General features: G+C 39.8%; 1 protein-coding gene across 2 annotated transcripts in view; it reads left to right on the forward strand.

Annotated features, from left to right (window-relative positions):
- The window catches only part of GRID2 (glutamate ionotropic receptor delta type subunit 2), a gene marked incomplete at its 5' end in the record, with an annotated part of 1,118,477 nt that overhangs the window by 674,836 nt on the left and 428,169 nt on the right, over positions 1 to 15,472 (forward strand). The gene's annotated exons all lie outside the window — the stretch shown is intronic.

The raw sequence follows: 15,472 nt of genomic DNA on the forward strand, positions 1-15,472 counted from the left end.
TGTCTCCAGCCCCTTAACAATCTTGGTTGCTCTTCTTTGCATTTTTCCCAAAGTCTCAACATCTTTTTTGTAATGTGGTGATCAAAACTGAATCAACTATTCCAGGGGGTATTTGAAAGTAGTTAGTTAGAGAAATATAAAATGATGTGTGTTTGTATATATACTGTATGTTTTTGACCCGGGATCTGACGGTTAAGAAGCTGTTTTGGACAGCCAGAAGGGTATTCTTGCTTTGAGTAATGGGAACATTATGTTAGGTTAAGAATAATGCTGACTGCTGGGTTTTTGCACACCATCTGTTCTGTAAACAAACACTGCAGATATGTACATTTTATCTGTTTAAATCATTTACATGTTCTCTTAGAGAGCCAAGCCTTCCCAAGACCACTTCCATCCCAGAAATATAAAACTGCAATATTTCATAAAATACATTTGAAAAAATAATGCAATGCACTAAATAAAAACAGCAATACAGTCAAAACAGCAATGAATAAAACAGCAATAAAAAAACAGTAATAATCAAATAGTGGCAATGTCAAGAATAAACAAATGATATCAAATGATATCTTTCACACAGAAAAGCCTCCAGTCAAATTGTGGCATAAATATATTGCAAATGAATAAATGAACAGGAATTGCAAAGGGGAGGAAAATCACCATGTTTTAAGCAATGATTCCTTGCAACAAGGAATCTGTTTTCACAAAATTGTCCAGGGATATCTTTCTCATCCAACACCCTAGTTAAGTGTGAAAATGGCAGGTTTAAAAATATATGTACTACTTCAAAAATTATAGAAAGCTTTTAAAGGGATTCATAAAAACCTCAGTTGACTTAGTTTTGTGAAAAAAGAGTCTTCCTGAGGTAGAAACACACTCTGATTCTCTAAGAGTTAAACACTCTGGGTTACACAAAGTTTTATGTGTCAACTGACATTGTGAAAACTATACGTATAGAAGCCTCAAAGGTAAATAAACAATATAGTTAAGCACCTACATTAAGTGAACTCCCAGCAGATTTCTCTAGCATACAATTTGGGAGATGACAGCTACATTATAAGAAAACTGAAGTAAATGAGAATTACACAGATGTTAGCAAGGTGTTTTCAATGTTAGTATTACAGATAAATACAGGACCTTGGACAGCACAAAAACTTGTTTACAACCAAATTCATCCATGTGTCTTGGAATGTTTTGAATGAATTTTCCCAGGTTTCTTGCCACCTGGACTGAGTTTGCCATTTATGAGATAAGCTTATATTTAACTGATTTCCCTCCCAATAGAGTCCTGGTGGTGCAGTATAGAATGCACTATAGTAGGCTGACTCTGCTGACTGCCAGCAGTTTGATCCTGACTGCCTCAAGGTTGACTCAGCCTTCCATCCTTCTGAGGTTGGTAAAATGAGGAGCCAGATTGTTGGGGGCCATAAGCTGACTCTGTAAACCATTTAGAGAGGGCTGTAAAGTGGTATATAAATCTAAGTGCTATTGCTATGGCTCCTGCTCTTATTGTTTATGCCTAATATTCCTCCCATTATCCTCCTGGCCTCTCCAGAATGTCTATCACACAGGGTTTATTTATGGATGGTTGAGTCTAAAAGATTTCGGAGTTCATAAGATTAACACTTATTCCTATGATGGCAATTAATCTATCTATGTAATCTAGTCTGGTTTAGCATCCGTCATGCTTATTGCATTTGTTTAAGAACATACAGAAATCAACAATAGCCATTTATCTTTTTAGCCCTAAGAGCATCCTTTGAATGAAACCCAAGAAAGCTGTAACATTAGATGCCGTGTCTACAGAGCAAAGAAAAGGGAATATTTGCAGAACATTTTTTTTCCAGTGACTGGATTTTATCAAAATATGTGTATATCATCTACTTCCATAGTTTACAAAAAAAGAAACATGTAGATTAAAATAAATTAACATCAACAAAAATGACCTGGATCCATAATGGGATGAGAAGTTAGGTTGCAGCTTAAAAAACTTACAAATGCTGAACGGAATATGGAGGCAAAGCTTCAATATTTTCATAGTTTTGGAGCTACAACCAATAAGGCAGACCTCCAAGTCCTTTTCTTCACTTCACAAAAAGTGACAATCCCCTGCAGGCTGGGCTAAATCTGAATAAAAGAGAGAGTTCTTTCAGTATTATTTATCCAGCCTAAAATGGACACATAATTTTACAGAAGTTGACTTCAAATAACAGCTGTAGAAAATTATTTCTACATTAGAGAATTTATGTAAATCTACAGAGGAATCGCTCATAACTGTATTCAATTTTTTAAATCAATTCATAGGAGAAGGAGGAGCCAGGGCCGTCTTAATTAGCGTTATGGGCCAAGGGCAAAGCAGTGCACTGGGGCCTCTATGCTACTCACAGGAATAAAAATGTAAATGGTCAATAAAATTAAACATATATTTATTTTTATTGGCACTTTCAACAAAATCGGTGTTGAAACATTAAAAACATGCGGGCTCGTCTCATCATCTACGGAAAACAAAATCAGTGTTAATTTCTATTAACGCATTAGTATTAATTAAAATGTTCTGACCCAAGCCTCCTTAAAAAGCAAGAAGCAGAGTCTCGGTCCAGGCAAAACCCCTTTTATTTACATGACTGTGAATTACTTTCATTCACAGTCAGCAAGGCTTAGCAAACAATCTTTCAGAGGAATGTACAATACAATCGTAGAGTTGGAAGGGACCTTGGAGGTCTTCTAGTCCAACCCCCTGCCTAGGCAGGAAACCGTATACCGTTCCAGACAAATGGCTATCCAACATCTTCTTAAAGACTTCCAGTGTTGGGGCATTCACAACTTCTGGAGGCAAGCTGTTCCACTGATTAATTGTTCTAACTGTCAGGAAATTTATCCTCAGTTCTAAGTTGCTTCTCTCCTTGATTAGTTTCCACCCATTGCTTCTTGTTCTACCCTCAGGTGCCTTGGAAAATAGTTTGACTCCCTCTTCTTTGTGGCAACCCCTGAGATATTGGAACAATGCTATCATGTCTCCCCTAGTCCTTCTTTCTCTTAAGCTAGACATTTATCAACACAAACCTTATCTTGTTTGGAGAGCTGACAAATAGCTAGTTTCCAAATGCAGGGCAAGACAAAACTTGGCACAGAGTTTCTTACAGTCACAAACAAAACTTTCCACTCTTGGCACGACTGAATGAATCAATTGTTTCCTGAAAAAGCCTACTCCCCATTCGCTCTTCTTTTGTGTCCTATGGGAGGGGCCAATCACCTCCAAGGTGTGGCTTTACTCCGAAGCCGACCCTGCTTTCTTAGTTATTCTTGTCTTCTAGCAGCTCACTGGGAACAGGCTCCACTGTTCCTCTGCCTCACTGCTGTCTAGCTCCCTCTCTGCCTCCGACGCAGAGCCCTCGTCTGAGTTTTCTTCAGCCCTCAGCCATGTTTTTTCCAAACCTCCTCGCTGTCCGACTCTGCTGCCAGCTCCGCTTGCTGCTGGCGGGCCACAACATAAAAAATTCAGTAAAATATAATAAATATGTTGCTGTATTTATATCACGCAGGTTGCATTGAAGGGTTAACATACACAAATTAGTATGGGCCCCCCATGCTGTGTTAACATGGCCCTAGGAGCCGCCAGCAATATATTCAGTCTTTTCATTTCAGTTTGGCTTCAAATTATTTCAGTTGTTCTTAGTTATCTTTCTTTAGTTTAAGAAAAATCCAATTTCTGAGCCCAGTTGCCCAATTACATAAATAACACATCTTAATCATCATAGAAATAACTTAGAAATTAGAATTGGGTTTTTATACCATCTTGGCACCTGAGATTTAATGGTCTTCATTTATCATGTATAATTGCAAAGGGGATGTTATTTTTGATGTTTGAGGAAAGGTGTTGGAGTGATCAGAAAAGATAAAATCAGAAATGAGATCATAAGAGAAAGAACTGGCATAGAACCAGTCCGAAACTACATACAGGAACAGCAAATAAAGTAGTTTGTTCGGCTGGAGATGATGCCTTGGGATTCCGTACTGCATAAGGTGTGTACAAAAAGTGGAAAAGGTCAAAGAATATGAAGAAGACCCAGAAGAAGATGGAGAGACAACATCAAAGACAAACTACAACAGCATCAGATAACAAAGGTGAAGAACCAACACTTTGTATCTCCCTCAACACCTGAAGTGGAAAAAAAGAAAGGAAAGAAAGAAAAATGTTATTTTTTTTTAAAAAAAATCCTTTTTGCATTGTTTTGTGATGGCAGCAAACACATATCTATGGTGCTTCTCCATCATCCAGGTCATGGTTGTCCTAAAGGTGTTTTTTCAAGAGACAACTGGACTTTCTGGTTTTTCTTTGAAGACATTTTGCTTCCCATCAGAGCTGAAGAAGCTTCTTGGATGAGAAGCGAAACGTCTTCAAAGAAAAACCAGAAAGTCCACTTGTCTCTTGAGAAAGCACCTTTGGGGTTAGCATACAAATAGTTTCCACAAACTTCTTTCCTGCCTACTTTTTTTAATGTATGATTTGTACATGGACCTTTTCCTGATATTCCTATTTTTGCTTTAGTTGCAAGCAGCCCAATTTTGAAAAGTGCAGATTTTGACATAAGTGCATTTCAGATTCAGCATATGCACGCTTTATATGCAAATTGAAGATATTTTATATACAATATTTATATGCAAACTGAATATATTGCATATATTATTATTATTATATTTTAATAATTAATAATAATTAAAATATATAAAAAGGGTGGATGGATGGATGGATGGATGGATGGATGGATGGATGGATGGATGGAGGTTCCAGCATAACTCTGGAATTCCTCGAGCAATTTCAACCAAACTTGGTGCACAGATGACTTACTCTCTGGAAACAAATATTGTGTGGGTAAGATACCCCTAACACCCCTCGGTGTGTGTGTTCAGTTAAAATACAGCCTGTTGTGCCTTTTAATGGCTTCTACTGTACTGCCATAAAATGGCTTCTACTGTAAAGCACAGTGGAGTTGCCATGGTAATGGCTCACAGTCCCTCTGATAAGGGGGAAAAAAATCCAACGTTAGAAATTATGTTTGATCCAGACATTTTCCCCCTATAAATAAATACCCGGGCAATGCCAAGCTATTGGTGTGTGTGTGTGTGTGTGTGTGTGTGTGTGTGTTTGTGTGTGTGTCACCTGAAGATAGGTGTAGTTTGATTTTTATCCTTATTTTTAATTGATGGTTATGTGCTACCTGGAATCATTACATATGGGCAGCTATGTATGCTATATAAAGAAATAATAGAGGTTTTTCCAGTGTGTGCACTATCATGTCATCGGTGACTGCTTCACTATTTTGTGGCATTATTGCCACAATATTAAGAACGGCTTTTAATCGGTCCGTCTGAATTGCATGCGTAACGTAATTTGGGGCGCAGGACAATTGAATGAAAATGCAGAATTGACAGAGAGCCAAGCCAAGACTATCCTCGTGTGCCAATTATGGTTGCTAAAAGTTTCATGTGAATATGGACAGAATGTTCAGCATTTTGTCCGCAGAACTGAAATCCCTTCTAAGCCATTGCGCTGTGCCTGAACAGTGTGCAATTCATTCCTCTGATGAAGCACCACTGTTGCTGCAGCAATCACTGAGCAAAGAAGAATGACTCCAACAGGTTCACAAAGCACTGTTGATAAGAATTTGGACAGTGTCGTTTGTAATACGGTAGCTTTCCTAGGAACAAAGCAGCCCTTGGCATAAATCACCTGGTGATTTTTTTTTTTAAAAAAATGCATTTCCCTTTAACGGAATAATTTAATTCCCACAGAAGTGGAAGGAGAAGAAAACATTTTATTTGGGGAGAAAATGATGTTTCTTCTATAAAATTTAATGGTGGTATACTTGAATTATTGCAGCCTTTGTTGGTAATGTATAGATTTTCTGTTACAGTTGATTTGTTTTTGTAGTCCCCCCCCCCACACCCCTTAAGCTTAAGGGAGAAAAATTGGGGAGGTTGTAGCTTTCTTTTGTTGCCCTTATCAAGACATATCCTTTTCCACAGTCTCTCTCCCCTTTTGATTAGATTAGATTATACTTTGGGAATGCAACTTAACCATTTGGGATGTGTGTGCATTCATCTTTCCTAAATTTCAGTCAATACACTGTAACCTTACAGCTGATCATGGACTGTGTCAATTCATTTTCATGACTAATGATAAATTGAAGGGTTAAGGTTAGTGATGGGGTGGCTCAGTGACAAAGACACTTGTCGATCAGAAAGGTTGGCAGTTCGGCGGTTCGAATCCTTAACGCCGCATTACGGAGCAAGCTCCCGTTACTTGTCCCAGCTTCTGCCAAACTAGCAGTTCGAAAGCATGTAAAAATGCAAGTAGAAAAATAGGAACCACCTTTGGTGGGAAGGTGACAGCGTTCTGCGCACCTTTGGTGTTTAGTCATGCCGGCCACATAACCACGGAGACGTCTTCGGATAGTGCTGGCTCTTCGGCTTTGAAACGGAGATGAGCACCCTTCCCTAGAGCCAGAAACGACTAGCACATATGTGCAAGGGGAACCTTTACCTTTGTTTTTTAATGATAATTTAACTGAATACATGGCTTTTATTTTGGTTGCTTTAGAATTTAACTGGAAGAAAATAATGACTACTAAGATATGCCATTACGATCAAAGCAGCTATCCACTGTGACATTCTTTAGAACATGCCACAGTGAATGAACTGTAATCTTGTGTAGATTTGCCATCTTTCAGTCAAATTTTCAGTTGAGAATATTTTAGTTTTTCAAACCCATTCATTGTTTGCTTTAAGATTAGCAACGGAGCAGTTTCTTACCCTTCTAGTCCAACTGGATAGGCTCCAAAATATTTTTTTTCCTTACTTCTTTCCCAAAATGAGAAATATGTCAACTTTTTTTCCAAAATGAAAAATACATCAACTTCAAACCAATTTGAATTTTGAAGCTGAATGGCTATTGTCGTAGCATTTCAGTTAAGCACAACTCAAAGACTACTTGGGGTTTTTTTATATACAGAAGTATTAACAGTACACTGAAGAGGAAAATATGATTTATTTCCTTCCTTTCCATTGCCTTTCTATAGTTGAAAGGCAGCAATATATATTGAATTGTGACATACGGGTTTTAGCAGTTTGCCATGGTTACTATTCAGCTGGCATGAGCTAGCCATTAGAGTGAGTAAAAACAAAAACAAAAAAAGCAGCTCAATTCTGAGCTTGATGAGAAGGTTTGCTGTCCCAAGGCCTGATAGGATAGGATGGGATGGGATGGGATGGGATGGGATGGGATGGAATAGAATAGAATAGAATAGAATAGAATAGAATAGAATAGAATAGAATAGAATAGAATAGAATAGAATAGAATAGAATTATTTATTGGCCAAGGGTGATTGGACACACAAGGAATTTGTCTTTGGTGCATATGCTCTCAGTATACATAAAAAGACAAGATACATTCGTCAAGAATCTTAAGCTACAACACTTAATAATAGTCATAGGGTACAAATAAGCAATCAGGAAACAATCAATATCAATATAAATCGTAAGGATACAAGCAACAAAGTTACAGTCCTGTAGTCATAAGTGGGAGGAGATAGGCAATAGGAATGATGAGAAGAGTAATAGTAATGCAGCCTTAGTGAATGGTTTGACAGTGGTGAGGGAATTATTTGTTTAGCAGAGTGATGGCATTTGGGGAAAAACTGTTCTTGTGTCTAGTTGTCTTGGTGTGCAGTGTTCTATAGCGTAGTTTTGAGGATAGGAGTTGAAACTATGTCCAGGATGTGAGGCATCTGTAAATATTTTCACGGCCCTCTTTTTGACTTGTGCAGCATACAGGTCCTCAATGAAAGGCAGGTTGGCCGTAATTGTTTATTCTGCAGTTCTGATTATCCTCTGAAGTCTGTGTCTGTCTTGTTGGATTGCAGAACTGATGAGCTGAACTTGGCTGCTAGCCAGGTTTGGTATGGTGAGATGTTGAGAGAGCAATCCCATTGGTCCAGCCTGGTATAGAGGTGTTGGGGAGTTCAGCTGGGGTGGGGTGGGGGCACATATTGATCACTTTCGTTGCTGGGATACATGCTACTTGTCTAACATAAAAAGAGTGGGAAAGATACAGAAGGAAATAAGAGGAAAACTCTGTGCATGGGGTGAATAAAGTAATTGGAGAGAAAAGTGAAGAGAGAAGTTATGTGTGTGGAGCAGTTGTTCGGTCTGGTCAAGAATAGAGGTTCATAGATGACTTCCTTGGAAAAAGAAAAGGGGAGATCTAGACCAGGGGTGTCAAACTCAATTTCATTGAGGATTGACTAGGGCTGTGATTGACATTTCATTTTCCAGGATGGCCCCACGGGCCGGATCCGACCACCTTGTGGGCTGGATGTGGCCCCCAGGCCTTGAGTTTGACACCCATGATCTTGACGTATGAGACCTCCGCTGTAGACCCAAGAATGGGCTGGCTGGCTGGCTGCATGCATGCAGTGGCTTCACCCAAGATCCTGGAAAAGAAAAAGGAGTTCAGGTATTGTTAGAGAAGCTTTTAGCTCTGGGAAATGACTGGGCAGAAGACCCCGAGAAAGGTTCTTATCTCAACAGAGAAGCAGTAGTTTTGTGTCCCACCAGCGGACTGGCAACAGATTTGGACAGTGAGGAGGTTGGGGAGGAATACAGGGCCAGTCCTGGAGTCTGGGGAAGTATCTGATGAATGCTCTGTGTCGGAGGCAGAGATGGGGCCAGGGCCATCTGACAGTTATCACTTACCTTAGGAGTCAGACATCAGTGAGGCAGACAAACAGCTGGAGCCTGTTCCCAATGTGCGCATGCACAGAGTGTCAGAAGAAGGGAACCGCTAAGGAACAAGGGTCGACTTGGCAGTAATGCCACAGGTGGATGGTGAACGGCCCCCTCCCATAGGGAATAAAAGAGGAGCGAAAGGGGAGGGGTGTTTACAGGAGACAATTAGTTCATTCCTGAATTCTTGCCAAGTATTGCAGCGTCTGAAAGATATCAGCCTGGCCACTCTCCAAGCCTGATAAAGGTCAGTAATTGTGAACTATCTTGAAAGACTGTGGGAGAGGAAAGACTTTGCTGGAGAGGAATTCAATGTAAATTAAATAAAAGGGGTTTATCGGGATGAGGACTCAGCTTCGTGCTGCTGGGGAAGCCTTGGTCAGAGCAAGTAGTTCTTAAGGCAGGGGTGTCCAAACTTGGGAACTTTAAGACTTGTGGACTTCAACTCCCAGAATTCCCCAGCCAGCTGGGGAATTCTGGGAGTTGAAGTCCACAAGTCTTAAAGTTCCCAAGTTTGGACACCCCTGTCTTAAGGTGAGCAGTTCCAGGAGACTACACTGAGCCACACTGAGGAGACGAGAGTGAATTCCAGCCCATTCCTTTCTTTTTACTCTCTTGTCAAGGACAGAAATGGACGAGGGAGACAGATAGAAAGGAGGAGGAAGACAGATAGAAAGCGAGAGGAGGATCTGGAAAGAAGACTTACCAGAAAGCTGACATTGTGTGAACACCAGTATTGTGTTGTATGTCAGGAACCCTAGTGGAGCAATGGTTAGAATGCAGTATTTCAGGCTAACTCTGCCCAAGCCAGAAGATCGATCCTAACCAGTTCAAGGTTGACTCAGCCTTTCATCCTTCCGAGGTCAGTAAAATGAGGAGCCAGATTCAGGGGTGGGTTCTGGCCAGCTTTACTGCAGGTTCACTCATGCCACACTATGCTTGCTGTGTACACATGCACAATTCAATTAAAATTGTTCTGGCCATGCACAGAACTCAAAAACAAGATGGCAGTGGTGAAGGCGGCCCCCGGGGAACCGGTTCAGAGCTGTGGCAGGCTGGGTTGCTGCCGGTTCTAGCAACCCAAGCCGCCATACCACCACCAGTTTGGCCGAACTGGGCCAAACTGGTAGGAACCCACTTCTGCTCAGATTGTTGGCGGCAATAAGCTGGCGATGTAAACTTTTAGAGAATGCTATAAAGCACTGGGGGGGGGGGGGTTCTTTGTGTCTAAGTGCTATGGCTATTGTTTGCTGTGAATGCCTCCTACAAATAATTCCACTGTATATTATAAAAAGCATAACAGCCTTCTGTGCTCTGTATTTTCTGTTTCAATTGCTACCCTTAACAAAATTATAAACCTCTAGTTCAAAAAAGAACTCTTATCATTCTGTGACTTAAACAGAAATTATACAGAAGAGAACTGACTTTTTAAGGAAGCAGTTTTGATGGGGACAATTCATTCAGACATTTAATGAATTAGCCAGAGTCTCAATTTCTACCTTGCTTGGTGTAAAGTTTAAATTCAGTTAAAGCTTAACTTACCCACACCATATTATCTCTACCTTTTCTATAGTTATTTCATCATTAATTGAAAATATAAAATAATGTTCCATCAACATGCAGAATGGGTTTCTATATTTTAATGAGCAGGACAATGAAAATGTGATTGAAGTCTGAAAGTTCTAGCAGTGAAGATAAAGGTATCCTTCTGGAGGATTTGACTTAGGAATACTATTGGATGGCATCCCAGCATGAAAACCTTTATGCCAAAAAAATGCACATGCATTAGATTTAATACAATACAATAGTAGAGTTGGAAGGGACCTTGGAGGCCTTCTAGTCCAACCCCCTGCCTAGGCAGGAAACCCTATACTGTTGCAGACAAATAGCTATCCAACATCTTCTTAAAGATTCTTAAAGCATTCACAACTTCTGGAGGCAAGCTATTCCACTGCTTAATTGTTCTAACTGTCAGGAAATTTCTCCTCAGTTCTAAGTTGCTTTTCTCCTTGATTAGTTTCCACCCATTGCTTCTTGTTCTACCCTCAGGTGCCTTGGAGAATAGTTTGACTCCCTCTTCTTTGTGGCAACCCCTGAGATATTGGAACAATGCTATCATGTCTCTCCTAGTCCTTCTTTCTCTTAACCTAAACATACCCAGTTGTTCTTCATATGTTTTAGCCTCCAGTCCCCTAATCATCTTTGTTGCTCTTCTCTGCACTCTTTCTAGAGTCTTCACATCTATTTTACATCGTGGCGACCAGAACTGAATGCAGTATTCCAAGTGTGGTCTTATCAAGGCATTATAAAGTGGTATTAACACTTCACGTGATCTTGATTCTATCCCTCTGTTGATGCAGCCTAGAACTGTGTTGTCTTTTTTGGCAGCTGCTGCACACTGCTGGATCATATTTAAATGGTTGTCCACTAGGACTCCAAGATCCCTTTCACAGTTACTACTACTGAGCAAGGTACCACCTATACTGTACCTGTGCATTCCATTTTTGTTGCCTAAATGTAGAACCTTAAATATTTGTCATAATAAATCCTGATCATCAGTTTCTCTGTCTTTTCTGCCCTCTCTTCTTTGTATTTGTTATCCAGGTAGCTGCTCTGAGCCAGATACAAGATATTAGACCAGAATTTCAATTCCTTCAGTGCTTGACTGGTTGTTTTGATAGAAACTAGTTAATTGTTAGATACAATTTTATCCTGCCCTGAGTTCAAAATTGCCTAATGTCTCTTATCTATGGACCGTTCCCTTTAAAATATAAGGCCGGCAGAAAATAGAAATTTAAAGACAGAGATGATCAAAAGATGATGTAGAGGAATTAATATCATTTTTATCTTTTAAGTAGTGGCTATGGAAGAAAGTTAATGCTATAATTCTATTAAAAGCTGTTGGTGGCATACCAATTCTGCAGTGTATAATTATCACTTATTTTAGTATGATTTAATAATAATACTTACAACAATAGTGGTGACTACTTCTATAGTATTTTGGAATATTCTGAAGACTTCGGTACATTATTTTATTGTAATCCTTACAATAGTCACGCAAAGAAGTTTGTATATATTATATATTAGAAATGGGTCTTATTAAGTATTTACTTCTCACGTTAGATATGAAAGAGAACTAAGGATTGCTTGGTAAATATTTTAATTTCTTATCTCCAGTACTGCACAAGTTCTCCTCAACATATTTTTCTATGAATTATACCTATTGAATTTTGGGAACATGAGGGAAAAGTAATTCTCTGTTTGGATATAAGCTTTATAGAACAAAAGGATATCAATTCATTCATGCCTATTAAAAAAAAACTGAAACCTTATTTCAAACTTTATACTAATTCTGCAAGCCTTAGATAGCTATATATTCCAGGGTTAAAGATAAAACATATATTTTTATGATGCACTTTAAATCTGGCACATTTGTAGTCGTTTAGATAATTGTGTTGCTTCTTAAATTGTCCTTGAAGTGCCAAAAAGACCTCTAACAGTGCTGATTAGACTGAATTTAATTTCCCTGATTTAGACATTAAATAGGAGCTGCAATTAACCATCACCGACTATCTTTTGGAAGTATATTTTTAGAATGAGCGTATACTTCAGCAGCACTAAGCCATTATTCAGTGTTTAGTGCTACTTGAAACTTACTGAAGGATCTAGCTAAATACTGCAATTATATCCCTTGATTTATCTAGAAAAGGCCATTCCCTTCCTTGGGCTCAGATTTTTTTTTTTTCATTTTCAGTGAACTATTTCCATATTAATCCCTTTGCAGAAGAAATACCTGCTCTAAGCAAGTGTGTCAGACTTAACATGATACAGGCAGTGATGAAATTCATTTTTTTAAACTACCGGGTCTGTGGGCGTGGCTTGGTAGGTGTGATGTGGCTTGGTGGTCATGGCTTGGTGGGTGGGGAAAGGATACTGTAAAATCTCCATTCCTACCACACTCTAGGGGAAGGATACTGCAAAATCTCCATTCCCACCCCATTCTGGGGCCAGCCAGAGGTGGCATTTCTCCAAACTACTCAAAATTTCCACTACCGGTTCCCCAGAACCTGTCACAACCTGCTGGATTTCACCCCTGGATACCGGTAAAGGTAAAGATAATGGCTGCCCTCGCACATATGTGCTAGTCGTTCCCAACTCTAGGGGGCAATGCTCATCTCTGTTTCAAAGCTGAAGAGCCAGAGCTGTCTGAAGATGTGGCCGGCATGACTAAACACCGAAGGTGCACGGATCGCTGTTACTTCCCACCAATGGTGGTTCCTATTTTTCTACTTGCATTTTTACGTGCTTTCGAACTGCTAGGTTGGCAGAAGCTGGGACAAGTAATGGGAGCTCACTCCGTTACGTGGCACTAGGGATTTGAACTGCCAAACTGCCGATCTTTCTGATCAACAGGCTCAGCGTCTTAGCCACTGAGCCACCGCATCCCTCTAATGCAGGCAGTCCTTGGCTTTTGATCAGAATTGATCCCAAAATTTCTGTTGATAAGTGAGACATTTCTTAAAGGAGTTTTGCCCCATTTTACGACCTTCCCTGCCACAGTTGTTAAGTGAATCACTGCAGTTGTGTTAAGTTAGTAACGAGGTTGTTAAGGGAATCTGGCTTCCTCATTGACTTTACTTGTCGGAAGGACGTAAAAGGGGGGGTGGACTAGATCACCTACATGGCCCCTTCTAACTCTGTTAATCTGTTAATCAGAAACCATTCAAAATATTTTCTGCGTATTCAAAATGAGCTTATACCTGGATGACATGATCCAGGGACACTGCATCCATCATAAATGTAAGTCAATTGCCAAATGTGTGAATTTTGATCATGTGACCATGGGGGTGCTACAACACCCTCGTAAGTGTGAAAAATGATCATAAATCCCTTTGTTTCAGTGCCGTTGTAACTTTGAACAGTCACTAAATGAACTGTTGTAAGTCAAGGACTACCTGCACCATGTCTAAAGAACATTTGTTCTAAAACATTTCACCGTTTTGATCTTTTTAAAGAAGAGTGCCAGGCTGGCTTAAAGCCAGAAGTTAGTGTGGACTCTCTCACCTAAGCAAAGAATTAAATAATGCAGGAATAAACTCATTTTGAATATGCAGAAAATATTTTGAATGGTTTCTGATTAACAGATTAACAGAGTTAGAAGGGGCCATGTAGGTGATCTAGTCCAACCCCCCCCCAAGCAGGAGACCCTACACCATTTCTGACAGATGGCAGTCCAATCTTTTCTTGAAAGCTTTCAGTGATGAAGCTCCCACAACTTCCGAAGGCAACTTCTGTTCCATTGGTTGATTGCTCTCACTGTCAGAAAATTTCTCCTTATTTCTAGGTTGAATCTCTTCTTGGTCAGTTTCCATCCATTATTCCTTGTCTGGCCTTCAGTTGCCTTGGAAAATAGTTTGACCCCTTCCTCTCTGTGGTAGCCCCTCAAATACTTGAATACTACTATCATGTCTCCCCTGGTCCTTCTCTTCACTAGACTAGCCATGCCCAGTTCCTATAACCATATGTTTTAGCCTCCAATCCCTTAATCATCCTGGTTGCTCTTCTCTGCACTTTTTCAAGATCTTTTTATAGTGTGGTGACCAAAACTGGATGCAGTATTCTAGGTGTGGTCTTACTAAGGCTTTATAGAGTGGTATTAGTACCTCACTTGATCTTGATTGTACCGCTCTGTTAATGCAATTTAGGATTGCATTGGCTTTTTTTGGCTGCTGCCACACACTGTTGACTCATATTTAACTGGTTGCCCATTAAGACTCCAAAATCACTCTCACAATTAATGCTATTAAACCTGGTTTATAAAGTACAGAGTTTATATGTGTACTTTTGGTTTTTCTTGCCCGTATTTTTCAGAGTATAAGACGCACCCTTTTCCCTCAAAAAGGAGGGTGAAAATCTGGGTGTGTCTTATACACTGAATACAGCATTTTTGACCTCCTGAAACCCCACCCCTTTGCAAAAATGGCCCTGCATAGCCCTTTAGAAGGCTTCCAGAGTGCTCCTGGGGGCTGGGGTAGACAAACATGAGCGAAAACTGGGCCGTTTTTACTCGTTTTTATCTTCTATGGTGTTTCATAATATGATTGACATGATAGGTGGTAAGCCACAATGTAATCATTAAGCAGAAAACCATCTGGTGTCATTGCTGCTGATTGTGTCCCTACACTGCTCCCAACAGGAGTGGGTTTTTTGTACCCTAATTTTTTTTAAAAAAAAACTCTTTCTGAGCAGATGAGTTTCCAATGCTACTGTACTGCAGCCACTTATCACTTTGATGTCTTAAAAATGTCAGTGTGGCCCAATGTAAGCGTTCTCAGATATAAAAATGATGGGCTATGCTGCTCTGCTTTGTCATACACCAGCTTCTCATTTTTAAAAATGAGAAATTAAAAAAACCCAAACGTCTCTTTTGGCACTGACAGACGTTTTACTGAAGTCTGTCTCTGTAAAAAGTCTGCCTTAGTAAAAAAAAAAAAAAAAAAAAAGTATCAGTGCCAAAAGAGACATTTACGGTCCATTGTTGCTCAGGGATGTTAAGTTGCCTACATATATGCATTTATATGCATTTATCTACACTTTATCTACAGCAGGGGTGTCCAAACTTGGGAACTTTAAGACTTCTGGACTTCAACTCCCAGAATTCCCCAGCCAGCATGGGGAATGGCTGGCTGGG

Source organism: Natrix helvetica (genome assembly GCF_964273705.1).
Source record: "Natrix helvetica genome assembly, chromosome: 7".
NCBI lineage: Eukaryota > Metazoa > Chordata > Lepidosauria > Squamata > Natricidae > Natrix > Natrix helvetica.